Source organism: Marmota monax, unplaced genomic scaffold (genome assembly GCF_021218885.2).
Source record: "Marmota monax isolate L192 unplaced genomic scaffold, Marmota_monax_Labrador192_F-V1.1 WCK01_AAM20220418_F8-fsc00024, whole genome shotgun sequence".
Lineage (NCBI taxonomy): Eukaryota > Metazoa > Chordata > Mammalia > Rodentia > Sciuridae > Marmota > Marmota monax.
The window spans coordinates 17,231,387-17,254,003 of record NW_026695224.1 but is presented as its reverse complement, the minus strand read 5'-3'; the positions used below and the strand labels follow the sequence as shown (position 1 = coordinate 17,254,003).

At 41.3% G+C, this 22,617-nt stretch overlaps 1 protein-coding gene across 3 annotated transcripts in view; it reads left to right on the top strand.

Moving 5' to 3' along the window:
• Window positions 1-22,617, top strand: part of Cdh11 (cadherin 11) — a 147,624-nt gene that overhangs the window by 59,311 nt on the left and 65,696 nt on the right. For 2 of the 3 annotated variants that reach the window (XM_046434871.2, XM_058575786.1), the window contains exon 2: window positions 1,042-1,166. The exons of the other annotated variant lie outside the window; for it this stretch is intronic. The gene's annotated coding sequence lies outside the window, so the exon portion shown is untranslated. The remainder of the gene's footprint in view (window positions 1-1,041; window positions 1,167-22,617) is intronic. 3 annotated transcript variants of the gene reach the window in all.

Sequence of the window (22,617 nt, the reverse complement as noted above, 5' to 3'; positions counted from 1 at the left end):
AGGTTTACAATTCATCTACTGTCCTTCAGTAAGAAGGGTGTATATTGCTTATTTTGGACGAAGTTGAGGAACCATTGGATGGAAGCAAGATGAGGAGGGAAAAGTAGATTTGGAAAAAAAAAAACAAAGCACAATAAATGAAATCAATGAAAGTTGCTGTTGACACTCCCCATGCAGATGTGAGTTGGTCCTAGAAGGTAGAAGCTCTAGAGATGAAGGGCATTCAAGTATTCCTTTGTTTTCTTGTCAGAGAAGCTACGCCAGCCGACACCTTTCTTGGTTCAGTGCCCCCATTTTTAAAGACAACAGCTGTTTAGATACTTCATGTACTTCTTTTCATTCATTCAACAAATATATGAACAGCTGCTCTGGCTAGGGAATGTGTTAGACACTTTAGTAGATTTGAAGATGAATCAGACCAGATCCAGGCAGTACAGCCCAGCACAGAAAACCCAGAGTACTGTGTAGTGAGGCAAAACATAACCCGGATGAATACTGCAGTGCTTTCAGCCCAATGCTCTAGTCTTCTGGAATGGGGATGACCTCGCCTGTCACCACCACCATAGGACGGTTTGTCCTTGAGCTTGTTGTTCCTCAAAGATCGGACATCTCCAGAACACTGCTTCCCACTTCATAAAGGAAGGCCTGGCTTGAACTCAGAACATAGTTTCTATTAGAAATTGTCTCAAGACTTCATATGTTCACATGCAGGTTTATTGTTGGTGCTAGGGCAAATGCAGGAGAAATTCACTTTGTTTTAATTAATTGCTTGACCAATTAATTTGTCATCAAAGTACCAAATGCAGATGACTAATCACACCATTTTGGTACTTCAAAAACCATGACAAGTTTCCCTACCTTTGTAATAACTGAGTTATATCTTTCTTTGCACATCTGATCTGTTATCTTCCAAGAGAAAAGCCTGTCTTCTGCAACTGTGTATCCCCCATGTAAAGTAGTGGATCATCTTATCAAGCCCTGTCATCTCTAAATTACTAAATATCTTTTTTTCTTTTTTTTTTTTTTTTTTTTTTTTTGCAGAAATCACTGTGCTTTTGGCTTGGTGGCTCCGTGATATTGAATTGTTCTGTCATTTGTTGAGTGACCAATCAGATGGGTGGAGTATGCTATAGAAATTGGCAGCAAGTATCCAATGGGTGAAGAAGGTAAGATGGACCAACATTACTGAGTGAGCCACATGTTGATATGTATGTGGAGATGGAAATTATGCCTGCTGGATCCATTCCTTAAGCCTAGCTTCATTAGGACCTTTATCCAATCCAAAGTAGAGATCTGAGAGAGAGGGTGAGGCCTACTTTCTTGGACTTTGAGGAATAGGATTTTTCAAGGTCATTCAAGGTATTCTCTTTATGGGACACTTACTATGTGTCAGTACAGGGATGATATCTCTTTTTAATATAGAAGAGAGAGAAGAAACCATAGAATATTATGATTCTTTAGCAAGGACTTGGCTGGACATGTTGATTGAGATGATTTTCATGTTGTATTTTTTTCTTTTCTTTGTTTTGAAAAGAATTCTTAAAATAGGATAAGGTGGCTTATATCCCACAAGGAAGAGATTGTTGGGAGGCTGAACCTTATAGATCTCAAAAGCCAAGAGCCTTGATGAGGATCCAGCAGGCCTGCTTTTAACTCCTGGGCCCAGCTCTGCTAGATAGGGTCTGTGTGCCCTTAAGTTAATGAGCTCTTTTCTGGGGCCACGTGGTGATTGGATTTAGGGTCTAAGAGTTCTCAAGTTTTAGAATTCTACAATCCATTTGCCTGCATTCCATCTGGTCAGTGGTAATCACAGCTATTTTCATAGGGCATCCAAATATCAGGCTAGAAATTTGAGGATTAACTCTGTCAGCAGGACATCCCACATCTGGGGGTTCTAGACACACCTACCTACACGTCTGTGGCTCATGCTCATGTACATGGCCAGCAGGTGCTTTGAATGCCAGGCCAAATGCACATCATGATATCCTCTCTAGCCCTTAGCTTTCTCCTGTGTGTCCCGCATTTGGGTGACAGCATCATAGTTCACCCCAGTCGGAAACACAGGAGGAATCCTTCATGCCTCTCAGTTCCTCCCCTCCCGTGGCAATGCATTCCTGTTCATTCCTACTGTGAACTCGCAATTATCTCAGAAATATTTCTGTTTTCCTCTCTTCCTCCTGCCACCATCCAGATGTAATCCCAACCGCCTCTCTCCAATGTTACTGGAATTGCCACTTAACAGGTGTTTTCATTTGTTAGTATTTTGTTTTTGCCTCAAGAATTAGTTCTCCCTCATCAGCTCCAATAAGAGAATCTTCCACACACTTTCTGAACATTATCCCTGATCCAGACTTTACAACACTCTCCCACTTAACCCCTTTCAATAATAGAGACATAAGCTCCTGAATGAGCTTCTAGGACTTCTGAATGCTTTGCAGACTCACCTCTCAGCCACTCTCTCCACACCCAGCCCTCTAGAATCTACCCATATCACACACTTTCACTTCCCTAAAACCATATAACCCCTCTCTTTCTAAAAGCATTCTTACTCTCTTTTTAGCTTAGCTTGGACCTCACTGTGTCTGAAGAGTTATTTCTGATCCCCTAAGACTGAGCTGTGGTCAGCTTTTGGACAATCCTTTCCAGACAGGGATGACACCCCTTTCTGTGATTTCCATGTTGGATCATTATTGTCTATTTAGTTTCTGCTTTCCTAGCTATACCTTGAGGTACTAGAGGGCAGGGTTTATTTTGGGACCACCAAGCTCCTAGTTGTAAGCACTATATCTGGCCCAAAATATGCATGTAAAAGTTATTTATTAAACAAGTGAACAGAGATCTGTAGTATATTTTGAACAGAAAATGAAGGGAGAGAACAGCCATAATTGTATCAGTTAACAGATACTGCATGCTGACCCTTGTCAGGCTTAGACTTTCTTTAAAGTCATCACCTCCTTTAAAGTTTGCAAAAGTCTGATATGGTAGGTACTGTTAATATCCAAAATCGCATAAATGAGAGAACCCAACCATAGAGAAGGTAAGTTGTCTATGGTGATATGCCATAACTTTTATGCTTGGCATCTGTATCTGTTAAAAGTTTGACTTTACCTCTAGCTGGGTCTTTTGGCACTCTTCTTCCTTTTCCTGAACAAATCCGCAAAATTGTTGACAAAATCATTTCTTTCCACATAAGGCCAGAGGTCTTTTCCGCAGTCCACACAAGCTATTGTTAAAGAGATGGGCATCAGCTGCGACTAGACCCATTGATCTTTGGAGATGTCCCAGATACTCATATGTTGATCATATATTGATGAGGATCTGTTTGGGGAGACAACCTCAACTTTGGGAGCTCCCAGCATTTTCTCCCATGCTCTGGTCAGTAGTTGTTAGGAGAAAATCCAATGAATGAAAACATTTGTCATGAAAGCAGATCTACCCCTCCTTGCAAATGCATCAGCCTGATTTGGAAGTTGTAGAGTCCACTTGTCTCCCTTGTGCATAATTTTTGGTCATCTGCTTTGAAACCTGGTTCAGCAGACAAAAATGCGTCTCTCTCGTGGGTATGTCTGTGAATGATGATCAGCTCATTTCTGCCAAGCTAAATGGGTCTCTTCATTGCATCCGCCCTTTCAATTCTTCAATAGGAGGTGAGAGTGACATTTCTGATTTTTCTAGATAATAGGGACAATTAGAATGAGGTAGCAATGAAACAGAGTCAAAAGTTAAATAGAAAATACTTGAATTTAATTTCACTTCTAGGAAATCTGTTAGATTTAATTTTTCAACTAGAAATTAAGAATAGCCTATTTTGAAGAACTTTGCGTAGCTTTTATTCCAAGAAGAGGAAGTCAAATATTCCAATGCCTGTGGAATAGGCATTGTGACCCAGAGCTCCTGGCCATAGTCATCCTTAAAAACAGAAGCAAACAAACAAACAAACAAAAAACCAGCATGATACAGACAGAACAGTGCTTTCATCTTGGGGATAGGATTCTTGTTTTAAGGAGAGGAATATTGTGACCTGGGGGAAGAAAAGGCTCATTCATGATGATCATCTTAATTTTAGGTCTGGAAATAACAAAACAGAACTTATCAACAACTTTAGCTCAAGACTCATTCTTTATACCCCGTGAGTTCAGGATGCCAGTGTTTCTTGATCATGTCCCTGTAATATAGGCATAGGAATGAAGACACTTTTCCTAAAAACTCCCTAGTCCTAAGGAGTCTGCATTTAAGTGGCACTGTATCTAGCAGCCAGACTCTAAGTGGAAGGAAAAAAGACTTAGCAAATCCTGGTGAAGCGGCTTGGGTTCACAGAGTCAGCTTTCTCCTTGACTTGCAGGAAAATCAAATTGAACGTGAATTTCCATTCTTGGCATACTCGTCTCACTTAGGTACCTTCTCAGAGCAATGGAGGAATTACCCGGGTAGCTACAGGACAGATCTCAGCCCTGCGACCTTGCTGGGTTTCTAGTAGGGCACAAGAGCCCAGATATGAATGCCTTGGAGAAGTAAAAGGGATGTGCCCTTTGCAAAAGAAGAAAGGTGCACACATTGACATCCTGATGAGTAATAATCATCTGAGGCTCCTGGTCACAGGTCACCCAGTTATCTCTCATTTGCATAGAAGTCAAACCCAGAAGCTGTTTGGGGCAGCTCACCTGTGTTAGGAAATCCACGAGGCTCTGTGTTGCCTCTGAGTTTGAAGTGTTGGCAGTCTGCTTTGTAAGCCTCTGGGCCTGCTGGGACTGTCTGCAAATACACTTTTCCTATTTTGGGATGTAGGCCACTGTGGAGAAGGAGGCCAGGTCATCTGTAGCTAGTGTCACTAGAATCATAAACAGTTGCTCAGTGTGCTTGGTGACCATCCATTGCAGATCTTCAATGAGTAATGTAACTGTGACTACCATGTTCAATGGACAGTTGCAAGAAATTCCTCCATGCCAGGCATGTGAATATCCTGCCGCTGCCTGAGATCAATATGAAAGGAAATACCTCAGCCGATGTTATGCTTCTCTGGTCTTACTTTCTTTAAAGAATGATGGGCAGAGAACAGAGATCCCTCCCAATATTAACGACGATAACTGATACCTGTTATGCAAAGCCATGTGGCAGGCACAGGACTTCATGCTTTTCAGTTACTGTCTTGTTGGATGTCACCCAAAATTTGATTGCTATATGCAGTGGCCATGATTTTTTTTTTTTTTTTATAGATGAGGACACTAAAGTTCAGAGGTGAGAGCAGTTGCTGATGACCACATAATTAACTATGGAAAGAGGAAGCAGAGTTTCCACTCTCATGTGCCACACCCCAGTGCCTCCTATTGATCAGTATGATTCTTCTAATTCGTTTGAACTTTGACTTTCAGTCTTGGACCGATGTACATGGGAGGTAGTTGGAAAGCAATTCAAATTGTTTTGGTATGGCCTAAATCTTGAGCTTTAAAGGTGTCCTAATGAATTCTAGGCTCAGTTTGAAGCTAAGTTTGTATATATTGAGTTAGAGGACAAGAGGGTTCTGGATATGTTCTCTCATCAGCCTTCCCTTGAGAACCATCTGTATTTTAGGCCTTGAACTGGTCATATATGAAATGCACCTGTCTCAATACAACAGTGAAACCAAAGTTATGACTTTATCGTGACCACCCCCCCCACCACCCCTGCTTTCTGGTGATGGAGCAGATAGAAAGCCATGGCACAAAGCCACTTCTAAACATCTTCACAGATTGTAAGAACACAAGACGGAATGATTCTGCTAGAAGTAACCAGAGGAGACTTCAGTGGGGAGTTCACCTTTGGGTTTAGACAGGAGCCTGAGTAGGAATTGACTGGGAGGAGGAGATCAAGACCTGTCAAGGGGATCTATAGAGAGGTTGTTGAGCTGTCCTTTGTAATGACCAGGTAGAGTGTCCCATGAAATGTTTATTTGTTTTAATTTTAATTTTTATTTAAACATACAAGATGTTGAAATAGATTAAACATTTTTAAAATTCAAAATATTAAAAATGCCTACAGAGACAGTTCCTCCAATTCCTGGTCTCTCATTTCCTTTCCAAGAGACAACCACTGTTTTGGGTTTCCTTTGTGACCTTCCAAACAGTTATAAACATGCATCCACATAGCCACTCCCTCCACCTTTGTACACGTACATGGATGAGACCCAGCTACAAATACAGTTCTGCACACTGTCCTACACCTTTATTTTAAAAAGATTTTTTTTCAGTTTTCCTCTTGTTTTACTTGCCTGTTGTTTGATTTAAAAGTTGTGATTCTTCTTTTTGCTGTTAAAACATTTTCCACCTGCAGAAATTTTCCAAAAATAATACAATGAATTCTTAACAAACCCTTCATCAAGAGTCATTGACTTTTTAAAAATTACTTTGCTGTGTTCCGTGCAATGATTTTGTGAATTTAATTTCAAATTAAGGTGTAGTTTGGACGTCAGTTACCCAGAGAACCCAGCAAGCCTCCTTCCCTGCTGCTCACTTAGGGAGATAAATGTATTTGACACTGAGAACATGTTCCTCTTAGCTCAGTTTCCCTGAGATGCCATGAGCAGTAATTCTATCCCCCAGGATAAAGGTGGCAGGAGGCTGACTTTGGGTCACTTGATTTTGGGGAAAGGACTGTATCTCCCGGTGCTCAGCAAAAACCAGCATTTGGGCAGATGAATGTACTCCCTGCTTTTGTCTTCCAGGCCCAAAGGCCCAGGATAAAACAGACAGTCCAATTGAAATTTAATCACTTCATTTCCAACAACTGGCCATTGAGATAGAATTATGTCTTCTGTTCTTCTTGTCAGAGTCCACCCGGTATCTCAAAGGCTGGTGTGGGATTTCCTCCTTTCAAGATCAAAGCACCTGAGCATTGCTCAAGTTATCTGTGCACTTCCTCTGTGTATTACATGGCAAGGGATGGTTTGTTCTCAAAGTCAGAGGGACTTTGAATCCTGCGACCGGCAGGAAGTAACTTAATAAGACAGTGTGGTGGGGTTTCACAGTCATGGGCTCTGGGACCAGGAGGATTATTTTCAGTTATTCATTCATTCATTCTCTCATCAAATAATTCCTGAAGGCTTCCATGAAACTCTTGCATGTTCTATGCCAAGACATGTGCACACTATTTGTAAGGTAGTTCCCCAGGATCTTCAAGGTGACAGGCATATCTTTAGACATATCTCAGCTAAAGAAGGCAGTTCTTATGAGCATGGTGGGAGGGAATTTCCATGAAAGGACTTCCTAGCCATTCATTCATTTATTCATTTTCATATGCAGGTTAACATACACCCATTGTCTTTTTACACTGTACTAAATCCACAGGTGCAGTTGACCACAGCAGTTCCTATTCTCGAGAAGTTCATAAACCACTTGGAGGTATTTTTCTGACCACTTTCTAATTCTGTTTCCTTCAGCTGGGTCTATCCAGCTGACTCCAGAGTATTTTATGAAGAAATCAGGCCATGGTCCATCAGTCCTCCCTGGCTCCACATGATTCCTATGATACAGAATCACCATTTGATCAGGAGGCTACTAACCCAAATTGCCCTCTGCCCTTTGGGGAACTCAGAAATCAAGGCATTGTGAGATGAGAAAGCAAGGATAGAAAGGTAACAAGCCATACCAAAATCTGCCACCAATTTATTGTGTCTGCAGAGAATCCAGAAGGTTACACCCAGATACTGGGCAGGTACCTCAACTTGGAAGCATTAGAAAAAATTGTGAAAGGGCCAGTGAATTCATCTTTTAGATAGACTATGAATTTTAGTATCTAAACACCATTCCAAATTCTGCTGGGTTGGGTTGCCACAGCAACGATTCTTATACTATTTATTATAAAGGAAAATAATGTTTTTTTAAAAAAAAAATTTTGGTTGCATATGCACAAGTGCTAATGAGTAGGCACCTCTCTAAATGAATATCTGGAAAATCTCCTGAAGTATATTTCTATTCATAGCAGATACTATTTTGAAGCTCTTAACACTTCTAAGCAGTGTTCAGAATTTCTAGGACCCAGGGATATTGTTATCCACCATCCCCAAATCATTTGTATCATTCTTGGGCAGAGATCAAAAGCCTTTTTTTGGCATGTGAATTTTCATTCCCATTAGGAGTTTGAGCAGGTACCTGCACAACAACCCTGATAAGAGGGCAGAAGCAGACTGTGTTCACTCAGGACTGGCCAAGGTAGTTGGTGCTCAAGGTCATGGAAGCATGTCCAGATCTCCAGCCCTTCTCCATTGAGCCACAGCATGGTTTTTTCTAATCTACACTATATCAAGTTGGTCCATTCTGAGATGCAAGCTTCAGAAGTTTGGAGTTTTTTGAGGATAAAAAGAGCAAAGTCCTTGGCCTGGCTTCTACGATGGACATGATCCAGTGCCCACATCCTCTCATCACTGGAAGCCGCCTTCCATCTTCCCACTTGGCTTTCCAATCATAGCTTATTGCTAGTAGTCCCTGAACATGCTGTAATGCTCCATACCCTGACTTTCTCACATTATTCTTCCTCTGTCCTGATTGGTCTGGGTACACAGAGAAGAATGCTGTCATCCAACAGACCCCATGAGATCGTATATATCTCTGTTTCCCCTTATTTTCAGAGGTCCTGGTTCCTTAGGGTCTTACTATAACTTCCACTTTCTCCATACAACAAATGTGAATTTATATTTATGGCCATTTTGGTATAAAGATAAATATAATCTTCTATCCTAAAAGGTCATTTTTTTTTCTCATTGTAAAAGAAATTAAAACTTTCCTGTAAACCATCTAAAATTACTGTGGGCCTCAGGCACTGTGCTTACTGTGACTAATGGGGAAGTCAGCACTGATGTTCCTCTGTTGACACATTGCTGTTCAGTTATCTTTAAGTCTGCAGGATCCTTAAGAGGAGAATCAAACTCATGCCATCTATTGTGGTGTGTGAGGGTACATATGCACTTTTGGTGAATAGGCTTTCAGAGGGATGAGATATTGTTTCCATCTACCTGGCCTTTCCCTGCTAAGAATTTTGGCAGACATGGGACTAATATTTTTCCTTTTGAAAATGGACTTGGAACAGTAATCCTTAGCCCAGTCTCTGCCAATGCACCAATGCTGCCTTCCCCATTAAGTAAGCTCAGGGCCTGGGGCCTGTCCTTTAAAGGCACACCTCTTTAAAGTTTGCACATAGCTTCCCTGACTGTGATCACTTGAGTTGCATTCCATGCAAGAAGAAACTGAGGCTTAAAGAGGTTAAGCAGAGCATAGGAAAAGGAGTTATCCTACCCAGGGATACATGGTAAACCAGAATTCTAGTTTTTTTTTATTTTTTCCCACATAAAACCAATACTATATTGCATTTATCAAATCACACAGCAACCATCCCACACCAAGGAAGAGATTGCTTTATTTTATTTTAGTTGTTTGGAAAATATCAAGATGAAAAGAAACAATAGAAACCAAACAGAGAGAATTGCTCCTAAAATGATCATTAAATATATTGGTCAGCTTTTCATTGCCATAGAAAATAATTGAGATGAACCACCTTAACGTTGGAAAGATTTATTTTGAAACATGGTTTCAGAGGTTCCATTTGATGGTCAGCTGGTGCCCTTGGTTTGGGGTCTGTGGAGATGTGGTGGGGAGCATGTGGAAGAGCAAACCTGCTCATATCATGGTGGCCTGAGAGCAAACGGTGAGAGAAGATTGACAGAGGTCCCAATGTCCCCTCCAACGGGACACCCCTGAGACTTAACTTCCTCCCATTAGGTCCCACCCCCTAAAATTTATGCCATCTGTCTCCAAATAGCACCATAGGCTAATAATCTTTTGGGGAAATTTAAAATCCAAATCATAATCCAATCACCCTGGCCCCTAAAAGACTCATGTCCATTTCACAATGCAAAGTACATTTAGTCCAACTTTGACAGTTCCTAGTTCTAGCATTGCTCAAAAGTCCAAGTCCAAAGTCTCTGCTGAGACTCAAGGCAAACACTTTCATGTGAATACCTAATATAAAAGGAAACTCACATATTTCCAAGATACAATAGCACATGGTAAATATTCCCATTCCAAAACAGAGGCATAGAGACAGAAAGGTGGGATGGACCAAAGTGTAGTCAAACACAACAGAAAAAAACATGTAAGTCCTATAGTTCCATGTTCTACATCTGGGTGCATGATGTAGGGTCAGAGATGCACACCACATCTCTACGGTCCCAAAAGCAAGGGCACCAGCTGACCCTGGAAAGGAACCTCTGAAACAATGTGTCAAAATAAATCTTTCTTACTGTAAATTGATTCCTCTCAATTATTTGTGAGAGCAACGAAAAGCTGATTAATATATTTAATGTTCAGTTTAGAAGCAATTCTACCTATTTGGTATCTACTGTGTCTCTTAGGTCTTGATATTTTCAAAAAAGCTAAAATAAAATGATGTAGTGTGATGTGAGTTCCCCAAGCATTGGAGAGCCCTGCCCCTATGGGCATGCTGGTTAAAATCTACATGGCCCCCTTTATAGACTTGCTCATGTCCCTGCCTGCAGTTTCTCTTGCCAGGTGTTCCATGTTTCTGACATCTCATCCTTCCTGGGGTCTCCACTGTGACTTCAGATTTATTCTTATAGCCTAATGCATTTCCCTTCAGGAGCTGCTTGCACAAACTCTGACTCTACAACATATGGTGTGGTCTTCCAGGTTATCCTTTGAAATCTTGATGGAGGTCTCTGTGATCTCATAAATTTTATATTCTGTATGCCTGTAAAAGTAGACAATGCCAAGGTCTGCTGACTATGCAAGGAGTTGGGAAGTCTGTGGCTATAGCAGCCTCTGAGTGCTTGATTGCTGAACATGGGAAACAATTCCCTAGGTGGTCCAGTGCATGCAGGTACCCTGGTGCTCCCAAAGGATAATCTTTGAAGGGAGTTCACACCTTTCTACTTCTGTGCCTGTGATGGGGTGGAGTCCTGGTGATTCCTGAGAGGCATCTTTCCTATCCCTATGCAAAGCACTTAGTTTCTTTTTAATGGCGCCAATCTCTTTTAACATCTGCACCTCCCTTGGACAGAACTTTAAGGGTGCTTCTTTGCTGGCCAAGTTGCAAAATTTTAAAATCTTCTCCCTCTGAGTTTTGCTCCTGAGTTTCACTGTAAATTTGGCTGAAAGGACCCAGTAATAACATGCCACAGCCTGAATGCTGTGCTACCTTGATATTTCCTCTGTCAGATAACTAGCCCATCACTTTCAAACTCAGCTTCCCACAAGCTCTCAGGGTATGAACAAATTGTAGATGATTTTTTTTTTTTTGCCTGAATGCAACATGTGTGGCCTCTAATCCAGTTCGCAGTAAGCTCCTCATTTCCATCTGAAACCTCATCGCCATTTAGTATCTGCATTCTGTATTTCCATCAGCATTTCTTGACTCCTGAGCCCTCACTAGATTCACCAGTTAAGCTCCATTTATAGCATTCCAGGCTTCCATTAGCCTGCTTCTCCAAATGTTTCCAAATTCCTTCTATAAACAAATCCCAAAGGTTTCTGAACCACATGGTCATTTATAGTCATGGCATGGACCCACTCCAGGTACCAATTTTCTTTGCTGCCTGCTTTCCATCGCTATAACAAATACGTGAGACAAATCCACTTAAAGGAGTAAAGATTTATTGGGGGGTAACTGTTTCAGAGCTTTCAGTCTTTACCAGTTTGTTCCATTGCTTTTGGACCTGTGGTAAAGCACAACATTTTGGTGGGGATGTGTAATGGAGCAAAACAGGTCACCTTATGGCAATTGGGGAACAAAAGGGAGAGAGCAAAGGGCCTGGGTTCACAATATTTTCTTTTTTTGTGGTGCTCAGGATTGAACCCAGGGCCTTGTGCATGCAAGGCAAGCATTCAATCAACTGAGCTATATCTCCAGCCCCCAATATTTTCTTTAAGAGCACAACTTCAGTTACCTAACTTTCTAACACCAGTTCCCATCTCCTAAAGATTCCATCATCTCTTAATAGTGCCACAGGCTGGTGACCAAGCCTTTTGCCCAGGGGCATTTGGAGGACTGACCTTTTTGATCTAAACCACACTACTCTAAGATCCAGTTTCTGCTTCATTGGAGGACTGGTAGTCCTGGATTCTGGGAATGCTCTTGGCAGATAACTTTAGCTTAACCCCTTCAAGGTTTGCTCCACGTGCAGCTTCTGGATCATTGAAAGTCATGCCCTTTGTTCAGTTAGATCCCATTGGAGGACTGACCAGTAAAGGTTTGTCCATCTCAGCTGTACTTGGGGTGATTCTGAAAGGTCATGTTTAGCTCAGAAGACCGTGAGGGCAGTCTGAGCTGTCACTGGGCTGCATCATACATCACCTTCTATTTAAGTAGAGTTCTGTTCTCCTCACCTTTCCTTCCCTAGTTGTTCCTTCCAAGGGCTCCCCCTAATAAGCATCCCCATTGCTAAACTCCATCTCAGAGTTTGCCTTCCAGAGAATCCAACCTGCGACAACCTCTATTGAGTATTTTGCAACAAGCCTCCTGTGTCTCTGCATGAATACATCAGATTCACTTGTTCATTCATTGTTTTCATTAAATGCTTGCTTCTTCAACAGATGCTCAGTGCGGTGCTAGGTACCAAGACAGCAGAGTGAGCAAGACAGTAAAGGACCTCTGGTTACATGGAACTTAAATGACTTCTACTTTGAAGACACATTTTACTCTTGCTTTTGCAATTTAATTTTGCATCTCCCAGAGCACCCTAGCTGTGTCAGCCCTTAGATGGAGAGACAAAAGAAGTCTCCCATTGCCTGAGCACAGATAATTGCTTTGTAGAATAAATACTGCTTCCTAGAGACTGGGAATATTATTCAAAATGGTCTTTCCCTCATCCATCCTAGGAGTCCCCTCAGGTAGCACCATCAGAGATAGGAGGGACTCAGGCTGGCACAGAAAATAGAGCCTGGCATATCAGCCCAGAATAAGTTTTCAGAGGTTGGACTGAGGTACAGATGCAAAGGATCAGAAATTAAAAGGACAGGATAGAAGAGAAGCAGGTCTAGATTTACTTTTCAGCAGGAAGGGGTAAAGGTCAGGAATAAGTGAAGTGGAGGTCTTGCCATCGCCCTGATCCTTATTCAACACCACTTAATGGTATCCCGTCTAAATCAGAATAAAATCAGATTCACTGTGCGGCCAGTACTGTCCTTGCTGTGGTCACACCCTACCTCTCTACCTCTCCTCTAGTTTATCCACCAAGCTGTGCAGGACCCTTGCCACTCCTCCCGTCCCCAGGGGCTTTGCATTACCGGCTTCCTCAGTCTTGGTGGAGTCTCTGCATGGGACAGAAACCTTCTCATCAATTAGGGCTCATGTTAGATGTCCCCATTTGACACGCTTTTCTGACCTCATAGCCTCTAAAGCCACGTTCTCCAGTTCTTCATCATTTTGTCATTCTGTCTAATCCCTCACAGTAGTTACCATGATTAGTGAATATTGTTTTCATTTCATGGTTGACATTTGGCCTATTTCCCTCATGGGACTGTAAGCCCGTGATGTTCAGAGACATGATGTGCCTTGCCCTCTCTATGTCCCAAGTGTCAAGAACATGGCTGTCCACACCAGTAATAGCTCTGTAAATATTTCTTGAGTGAATAACAAAGCAAATTCATGATTATTGAATGTTTCCCTTATGAGTAGACAGGAATCCTGTGGTCGACATGCCTGCCTTAGAGAATATCCTGGGGCAGAAGGCTGGAGGGCAGGCTTCTGCACATTGTTGGAATGAGCAGAATCTTCAGACCTCTCTCTCTCTCTCTCTCTCTCTGAGTTCCTCCTGACCATCGCTCACATTTGAATGGCATGTCTTTCAGGAACACTCCTCTCTTGAGAAACTCATAGCTGCATAATGGTGTTCCTAGGTATGCATCTGTGCATTAACATGGGCCTTTCAGGCCTGCTACTGCCTGCCTGACCCATCTCTCCAACAGGAAAGACTATGCATCCATAATCCTTTAGAAAATTGGGGCTGACATGTAGCTTGGTGCCCAAAGTGGTTTCACTCAAGCAAACACAAGAGAATAATAGCCGTGCACTTAAATGCTTGAGTGGGTATCAATCGGAAGAATGTTCCAATAATCCATGTTTATAAAGTCTGTTAGTATGAATTTTTGAAATAGCACTTATTCCCCTTTATTCTTGACAAATGGTGTTTGTAGCCATTGAGATATTTTATTTCAATTATGTGCCCGTGTTGTAGAGAGAAGGTTTCTGACAATAGCCAGGCAGAAGCCATTTTTATTATGTTTCTATCGCTATTCCTGTTGCTAAACTCAATTGGACAGTTCATTAAGATGAAAAATTAACAGCACATGCTTTGGGGAGAATAATCATGGAACATGACAGCTTGTGAAGGGCCTCAGCATTGAGAGAAGCAGACAGATGACAAACGTGTTGGTCTCCAGAAGAAGTGGCATTTGGCCAATCAATTGGCACCCGTGTGTTTATCAGGCACCTACTTGTGTGTTCAGTGCTGAGCTTAGGTGTAAGGGGAAAAGAATGTTCAGGAAACTTGGTCGTTGCCCTCCAACAACCTACCATTTATATGGGCATGCTGGGGAGATCTCCCTGTCCATCTGGAAGTCCCAGAGGGGAAGACAAGTGCCTGGCACTTAGGGTCTGACTGCACATTTAGAAATAATTCCTTAGGTGATTTAGAGATTTCCCTTGGCCTTGGGGTATTGGAAGATGTTCATTAGTAAAATGTGTCTTAAAAATAGTAGCTATTAGTGGCTAAGTGATTGCTTTGTGGGATCATGAAAATGTTCTCAAAGTAGGTAGTGGTAATCCATGTACAATGCTATAAAAATACTAGTAAACTTTGTATATTTTAAAGGGGTGGGCATTATGATAAGTGAATTATATCCCAATTCAATTGTTGTTATTTTAAAGTACTCTGCAAACTCTACAAACTAAACTATAGTCATTTTTTTTTTGTATGTTCAGAGAAATGGGCTGAGTTTAAATAGAAAAGATAGAGCTGACCAAACTTGATTGAGGACTTCCTTCATGGGGTAAGAGAGGAAGCACATACCCATTCTATAGTTGAGAAAGCCAAAAGTCAGATCAGCTTGCACCTTGCCCGAGAGGCCACGAAGCTAGTTAATACTAGAGCTGGGACATCACCACTAACCTTTCTAGCCCCAATGTCCAGATGTTTCCCACTCCATCCTGCTGGCTCTCAGAAAAGACAGACCCTAGAATTTAGGAATAACATAAATGGGAATGATATAACCAATGATTTGCTTCTGTAGAATATTTCAAAATTCAAAAATCACCCTCACCTCTTTACTCTCATCTTCTCTCGCAATCTCTTTGTGAGCTGGGTGGGGTGCGGCTACAGAGGTGGGGCAAGCCTTAGGAAAAGAGGGTATGAGGAGGAGGGAGCCAGCCTGCTTTTCCAGGCTGTATAAAGAATGCTACATTCTCTTTTCCAGGCATTCAAAGTATTTTCCCTTTGGCTTCCATCTCTATTTTCAGCTTGATCTCTCCCTAGACTTTTCTGTGCACCCTTATTTCCCCAATGCAAGAGGAATTTCTCTGGGAAATCCTAGAGACGTGGGATCCACAGACATGTAGAAACAAGGCTTAGAATTAGATGCCCTGTTAACCATGGAAGTGAGTGTTGTCGATTTTCTCTTTTGTAGAAGAAGACACACATTTCTATTGTTAAGTCCACGTCTACATTAAAGCTGCTTAAATCATTCTCTCCCCTGTGGTTCACAAGAGGGCTTTTGAAGTCATTCTCAGCTTACAAGTGTAAATAATGGGTCAAATTCTCATCCTGCTAGACAGGATGGGAATCTGACTCAAATTTTGTAAATACTGCTTCATCTCATTGTTTCTCTCACAGGGACATTTTCTTCCCCAACAGACAGTGGAATCCCAGCATCCCTGGAAACAGTGGAGGAGTCAGGATGCATTAACCTAAGCAGGGAGATCAGAACAAAAGCTCTGTTTGCTGTCCCCCAGCAGAGCCCCAGTTACCCCACTGTTTGGTGGCATTCAGGAAGCACAAATAAAATTAGATCTTCTCTGAGTATAAAAGAGCTGGGACTTAGGAAATGGAAGTCTTAAGGAGCAGACATCCTCTTTCTCCATTTTTTGTAGTTTTGTTAGCTTTAAAGAAATTAACAATAAAATGGGATAAAAAAAATAAAAGAAAAAAATGGTGAATTCTTCTTGAGTTATACTCCTGCTATTTTTGGACACATGCCCTGACCTAGGAGTAATGTTGCCTGGGTCAACATTACTTTTATCTTTTATCTACCGGTTGCTAGACTAGTGACTGCTGTTTCCCTGCTTATTTGTCAAGGGTGGTCGACAGAGGGGTGACCACTAAAATGGTGCAATAATCAGTGCCTATGCAATAGGAATTATGTGATTGAGTTACCTCTGATGTGCCTAGATCATTGCCTGTCTCATTTGGAGGCTTCCAAAATGGGGAGCCGGCATGATGGTCCCAGTAAGACATAAGACTATACAGTTCCACCTATCGGGACTGAATAGACAGAGATCCCCAGTGATTGATAGAATCCAGTCACATCTAGATCTCTGCAGCCTGTGGTTGGAGCCATCTCAGCTTGTGAAAGTGGCAAGGTCCTGGGCTCCTCTTGGGCTTTTGCTGGCTCTGCACACTGGTCACCCTGGCACATGCTTCTCTTTGCAAAAGGGCTGTGGCAATTAAAACACCTTAAAGAACACAGAAACAGCACAGTGCATGGGGACCGTGGTGAACTGCACAAAGAGCCAGCAAACTAGATTGCCATTTCATATTTGCTTCTAATTGTGAGATTTCAAACAGAACAGTTAGTCTGTTGGGCCACGCTCTCCTTTTGTATAAAGAGAAAAAGAGAAACGATGATGGTCTTTACGACCATCTGTCTTGAGGAAATAAACCATCTGAAGTTATCCAAAGATGAGATGGAAGCAAGAATGTGCCCTGAACACGTGTTGTCTTGAACAGTGATTTGTGACCCTAACAAGATAGACCTGCATTTGTTTTGTGCCTCCAAAGTTGTCTCCACCAGGACATTTGGATGCATGGTTTCTGGTGTTTGCACAAAATCAATCTCTTGAATTGCAAACTGCAGTCCCTATGGGACACAAACCTAACAGACACCTTCCTTCAGGCAGGTGTAGTACTGAACCCAGAGCCTCTTGAGTCCTGAGCAGTCCAAAGCCAAGCCTCTGAATCAGGCCACCAGTCAGATATCTGACCTAGTGCAAGCCAGAGGGGAAAATCAAGAGACTCTGGGAGTGGAGGAACATGAAAGAAAGAACACAGCTTTTAAAGAGGCTGCACAATTTGGGCCGTCTCTCATAATCCATTTTGTTCCATTATCCCAGATGTGGAACACCTATAAAAATTTCAATTGAGCAGAACATATACAACTTAGAGTAACTTTGAAATAATTATGTTTGCAGAATTGAAAACTTGGGATTTAACGGGTTAAACTCAAATTATTAAAATTAAAATCTCTAAAATCAGATGGTCAAGGTTATTGTTGGAGTTATTTAACTACTTGAAGATACAATTCCTTCACCAATAACAAGGAAAAACATCATTTGAAAAAAAAAAATCCCACAAGGCTATGTGCAGATTAAAGAAAGCAAATGGTATAGAATGCTTAGCACATTATTAAGTATGTAATAAATACACAGTTATTTGCCACTGTCATTACTGGCTATGATTAATGTCTTCCTGGATAAGAAGCATTCAGCAGGCAGCTAGATTGGGACCGATTTTGGAGACATCCACTCTCATTCCGGGGCTGTGTTTTCCCTGAAGGAAGTACTTGCATTTCTCGGGACAGGACTTTCAGCCTCAGTTTTCTCCCAAGTAGCATCTTTCAGTTCATTAGGATCTGCAAATGCCAAAGACCATGTATGACTTGCTTCCTTCTCCATCAATAAAATGAGGGTAATAATAACCCTCACCTTTGTCAGTCGAGTGATGTATAAAACGAGTTAATGTTCATGAAAGCCCTTGGTAAATTACAAAGTGCTATAAAGTATGAATTATTATTATGATTGCTCCACTGCAGGTATTTCATAAACAATACAGAAAATTAAGGACACATACTACTGGTATTCAAAAAGCATTTATGCCTTTTTAAGTACATAGCTATAAACAATCAGCAGATGGCTTTGATAATGCAGTGCTCGGCTTTCAGTGTTAGAAACAGCCCATTAAGAGTCACTTCCTAGCAGGGGCAGCACTGTGGGTGCCAGGCGGCAGTGGGGCTCAACGGTTAGCTCAGTCAGCCTGTGGTTACACTGGATGGGAATACTACCTTCTTGATGTGCTTTGTGACTTTGAATTTCCAAAAGTCTTCTGAATGTCACTTCCTTCACTTATTTTAAAGGTGGTAATAACTATGTCACCGAGTTGTTGAAGAGTAAACAAGAGAAGGATATCAAAGCCTAGGTCACATTCCCTAGTGTAGAGGACGAAGAAGCCTCCTAATTGTCAAGAAGCCTGTGATTGGCAAATGTTCTCTTTCCCTTCGAGCCTCTGGGGGGCGGGGGGGGGGGGGCGGACACTGATCACAGTCACAAGCTGTCATCCTCAACTGCATTTTCAGGAGCTTGATGGCCATCACCACCCAAAGCCTCTGCAGCCCCACTTCCAGCACTTTGCTGGCTCTGCTGACCTTCAGGCCACCAGGCTTAATTCCAACACAGCTAGGTCTTTTCAGATTCCATTGCCTCCTCTTGATAAATTTGGGGAATGGGAGAGAGAATGAGAGTGGGGAGATTTGGAGCTATTAAAGCAGCCTAAATTGTGGCCATATCCCTTGGATTTGGAGGGAACTACCTAAAGTTCTGCATTACCAGCCAGCTCCATCTGCTCTGTCCAGATATAATCGTGTCCCTGGCGCTTGGATGACAAACCTGAAAAATGTAAAATTGACCTTAGTGTCATTAAGTTCTTGGGTCAGAGCTTTAAAACTGTAATAATAAAGGTAGTATTCATTGAGTGCTTACTCCATGCTATACACAATATTTAACACTTCACAAGAAATTATCTCGTTTGATCTTCACATTAACCCAAGGAGAAGTGTATTCTGCAGTTTGTCAGATTTTTCAAATGTGACCTCACGGTCAGGAAGAACAGAGGTGGGCTGTGGCCTCTTGGCTGCAGCAGTACCTGTAAACTTGCAGGAGGTGACTGGCATTGTGACAGTGGACTTTCCCCAGTCTGGATCAGTCCACACTTCGACCTTCCCTGTTATTAGTAGACTGGTTTCCTTCCAAGGGACCAAATAATTACCACAAACTAGTAGCCCAATCAACAGACATACGTTGTCCCATAGCTACTGGAGACTTAAAGTCCAAAATCAAGGTGTGGACAGAGCTGGTTCCTTCTGAGGGCAGTGAGGGAGACTGTTCCATTCTTTCTTCTTTTGCTTCCAGAAGTCTCTGGATTTCTTTGCTTTGTGTATGATCTTTTTGTGTCAAAAACTTCCCTTCTAAAGGGCACTAACCATATTACATTTAAGCCCACCCTAATGACTTTGTCTTAACATGAAGATCTATAAAGAAACTATTTCCAAATAAGGTCACATTCACAGATACGGAGGTTGGGGAAGGGGGTGGTTAGGACTTTAACATCATTCTGGGAGACACAGTTAAACCTGTAATGCCATCCAAGCCCATTTCTAGGATGATGCCTTTAGCCACGAGTGTGTACAAGTATAAATCATTTTTTCTCACACTCTCATTCAGCAAGTGTTCTTTGAATGATATTGACATGCTCAAAACCCTGTTACCCACTGGAGATAAGATGGTGAACAAGACACCTGTAATCCCCATTTTCCTGGGGCTGCTGATGCACTCTTGGGGACTTTCAAATTGCTCATGGTCCTAGAGCCAAACTTTTTATCATGAATTCCAAGTGGCTTATCTAAAGGGAAAAGTGAATATAGCTTCATAGTTTCGAATAAATCTAAAGAGAGAGTAACCAGAAGACAATTATTAATGTTTGATTAACTATTTGCATGCACAGAGCTCCAATGACATCCATGGCTTTGCAAAGTGTCTTGTCCTTTCTCAAAGTTGATGGGTGCTTTGCTTCTAGTTTACTGGCGAGGTGTCTAGACTGTAAGCAGGGTGATTTTTAACCAGGTTGTATCACTTATTAGATGGAAGAGTGATTAGCCTCTGCTCTGCTTAATTAAAGCCTCACTCAATGGGCAAACGTTTCCTTTAACAGGCTTCTGTCACTTCATCAGTTATTTAAGGCAGTTCATTTCACAGCAGGGGAAAAAAAAAGAGAGATAGAAAAAGGGGAAAAAATCTCATTTGCTCAAACTCAATTGGTCTGAGGAAAGCGTGGCTGTCTAGAAGATGCCTAATTGCTGCTGTGATCTTGTGCTTAGTCTCTATTTAGTCCCAGCCTTCTTATTGAAACGCTAATCAGGGTTAGGTCTCACCTCTTGATGAATGATTTTATAAAAACTTGATATTCCTCCTCTTTAGCCGGGAATGCTTGCATGCCAGTATAATGCCACCACCACTGAATGCGAAGATAACCAATGCCCTTAATTTTGCAAAGAGGGCTGTGATTTGGTACATACAGTACAGATCAGGGGAAATCAGAATGAAATTAATTTCCTTCTTTGCATAGGCATCACCTCTGTTCTATCATGAGCCACTTTTCTTTGACTGTTTTTGCTAAAGATTTAAAGAACGCTTGGCACGTGTATGTGGGCTCATTTCCTGTAGTTGGGGTCAAATTTAGGTTATGCCACTTTATCTGATGTCAGAACTTGGAGAACTTAAAGTTCTCTGATTCTCTTTTCGTTCTTCAAGTTAAAATAATTATCCCTACCTTGAATATCTGTAAGGATTAAGTGTCTCTCATGATTCCAGTTCAGGAGCTAGTGCTGGAGGTAGAAAATAGAATGTTATTTTCCTTTCCCTAAGTTCCTTATCTTCTTCTCCACCAGCTCTGTAAGGTGGGATAGAGGTATTTTACCTTCTCCACAACAGTCACAGACCCACCCTAAATCTCAGTCACAGGCATGATGGTCCTTAAAATTTTAAGGACTCAACACATCCAAATACAAACTGAATAGTTGAAACAGCCAGCCATTTATTTTGACTGAGGGACACGAAAATTATGAACATTTTGCCTTTTTTTTTTTTTGCACAGTTACCTAATCTACTGTTGTCTTTCTATCTTTGCATGATTCCATATAGGTATGACACTAAGCAATTTCTTCATTTATATTGGCCAAACAATGAAAGGTATTGTTGTCTATTTTATTTATGATCCGTCTGTGTGTGTATGTTTGTGTATACACAAACCCGCCTACATTTCCTGTCTCACTCCTTTCCTCTTACTTAAGCAGATGGTCCCTATGTTTTCACAGCTGCAATTCCTATGGTTTCCTGGACACAGGATCTAATTTCATGTCTTAGGTATTTGCTCATGCTGTTCCCTCTGCCTGGATTGCTGTTCCTCACCTTGAACATCTGGCTCATTCGTGTATTTCAAGACTTACTGTTTTATTCACTAAGACTGACCAACCACTCCTTCATACCCTGATTTGTATGACTCCTCTCTGCATCCCTTAGGGACCCTATCAAAGCCCATTTCATAATATTTTTTTGCATTTACCTATTTTGCATTTACCTCTTGAAAAAATACTTGAGGATTTTGTTGAATAGGACATTGAAAAGGTAACAAAAGGAAATGTACTCAGGATATTAAAGCCACAAAGAAGAATAAGGGCAAACTCTCTTCTAATACCATGACAACATCTTCTTGATACTGCCTCTGCTGAACGACCCAGCCCAAGCCTCAGGAATGTTTGATGAATGCACTGGTTAATTTTTGGTATGTGTTAACAAAAGTCTATGAGGACTGAATTCTGAAAAGATCTTAAAAGTTACCCACTAATCCAGTTTGGTACATGCTCCAAATATAAATGATCCTTACCCTAGGATTTAGGTCTTAGTTGTTTTCTTAAAACCAGTGGCAACTCAGAGGATGAAAGAGAACATTAGCCCTAATTCCTCAATCAATTAGCACCATGGATAATCCTTTCATCCTTAGGCCTTTTACATTGTGGGTCACCTGTCAGCATCGAAGGCCTATTCTGCCTTCTCTGGGGAAATCAAAGATCCTAACCTGGATTTCTCTGACCTCAGTTACATCGATGTGAAAAGTTTTAAAACTGTCAGCGTTTCTGTAAATGTGATCTCTTCTGCCCAATGATGTTGCTTCTGTGGGGACTCAGCAAGAACATTCTCAGTTCATAGAGATGATAGTTGCAAAGAAATTGATTCTGGGATTTAGAGTAAAAATAACTTGGAGTTTAAGGATTGACTTACCTAGTGCAGTTCATTATTTTGGCAGATGAGTTTACAATAGAATTGCTAGATAAAAATATAGGACTCCCATTAAATTTGAATTTCATATATAAACAAATATTTGTTTTAGTACAAGTTTTCCAAATTATGTGGGACATATGCATATATGTATATATACACAGAGACATAATATATATACACACATCTAATATGTACATACATATTTGATTGTTAGAAATTAAAATTGAATTGGAGATCTTCTATTTTTATTTTCTA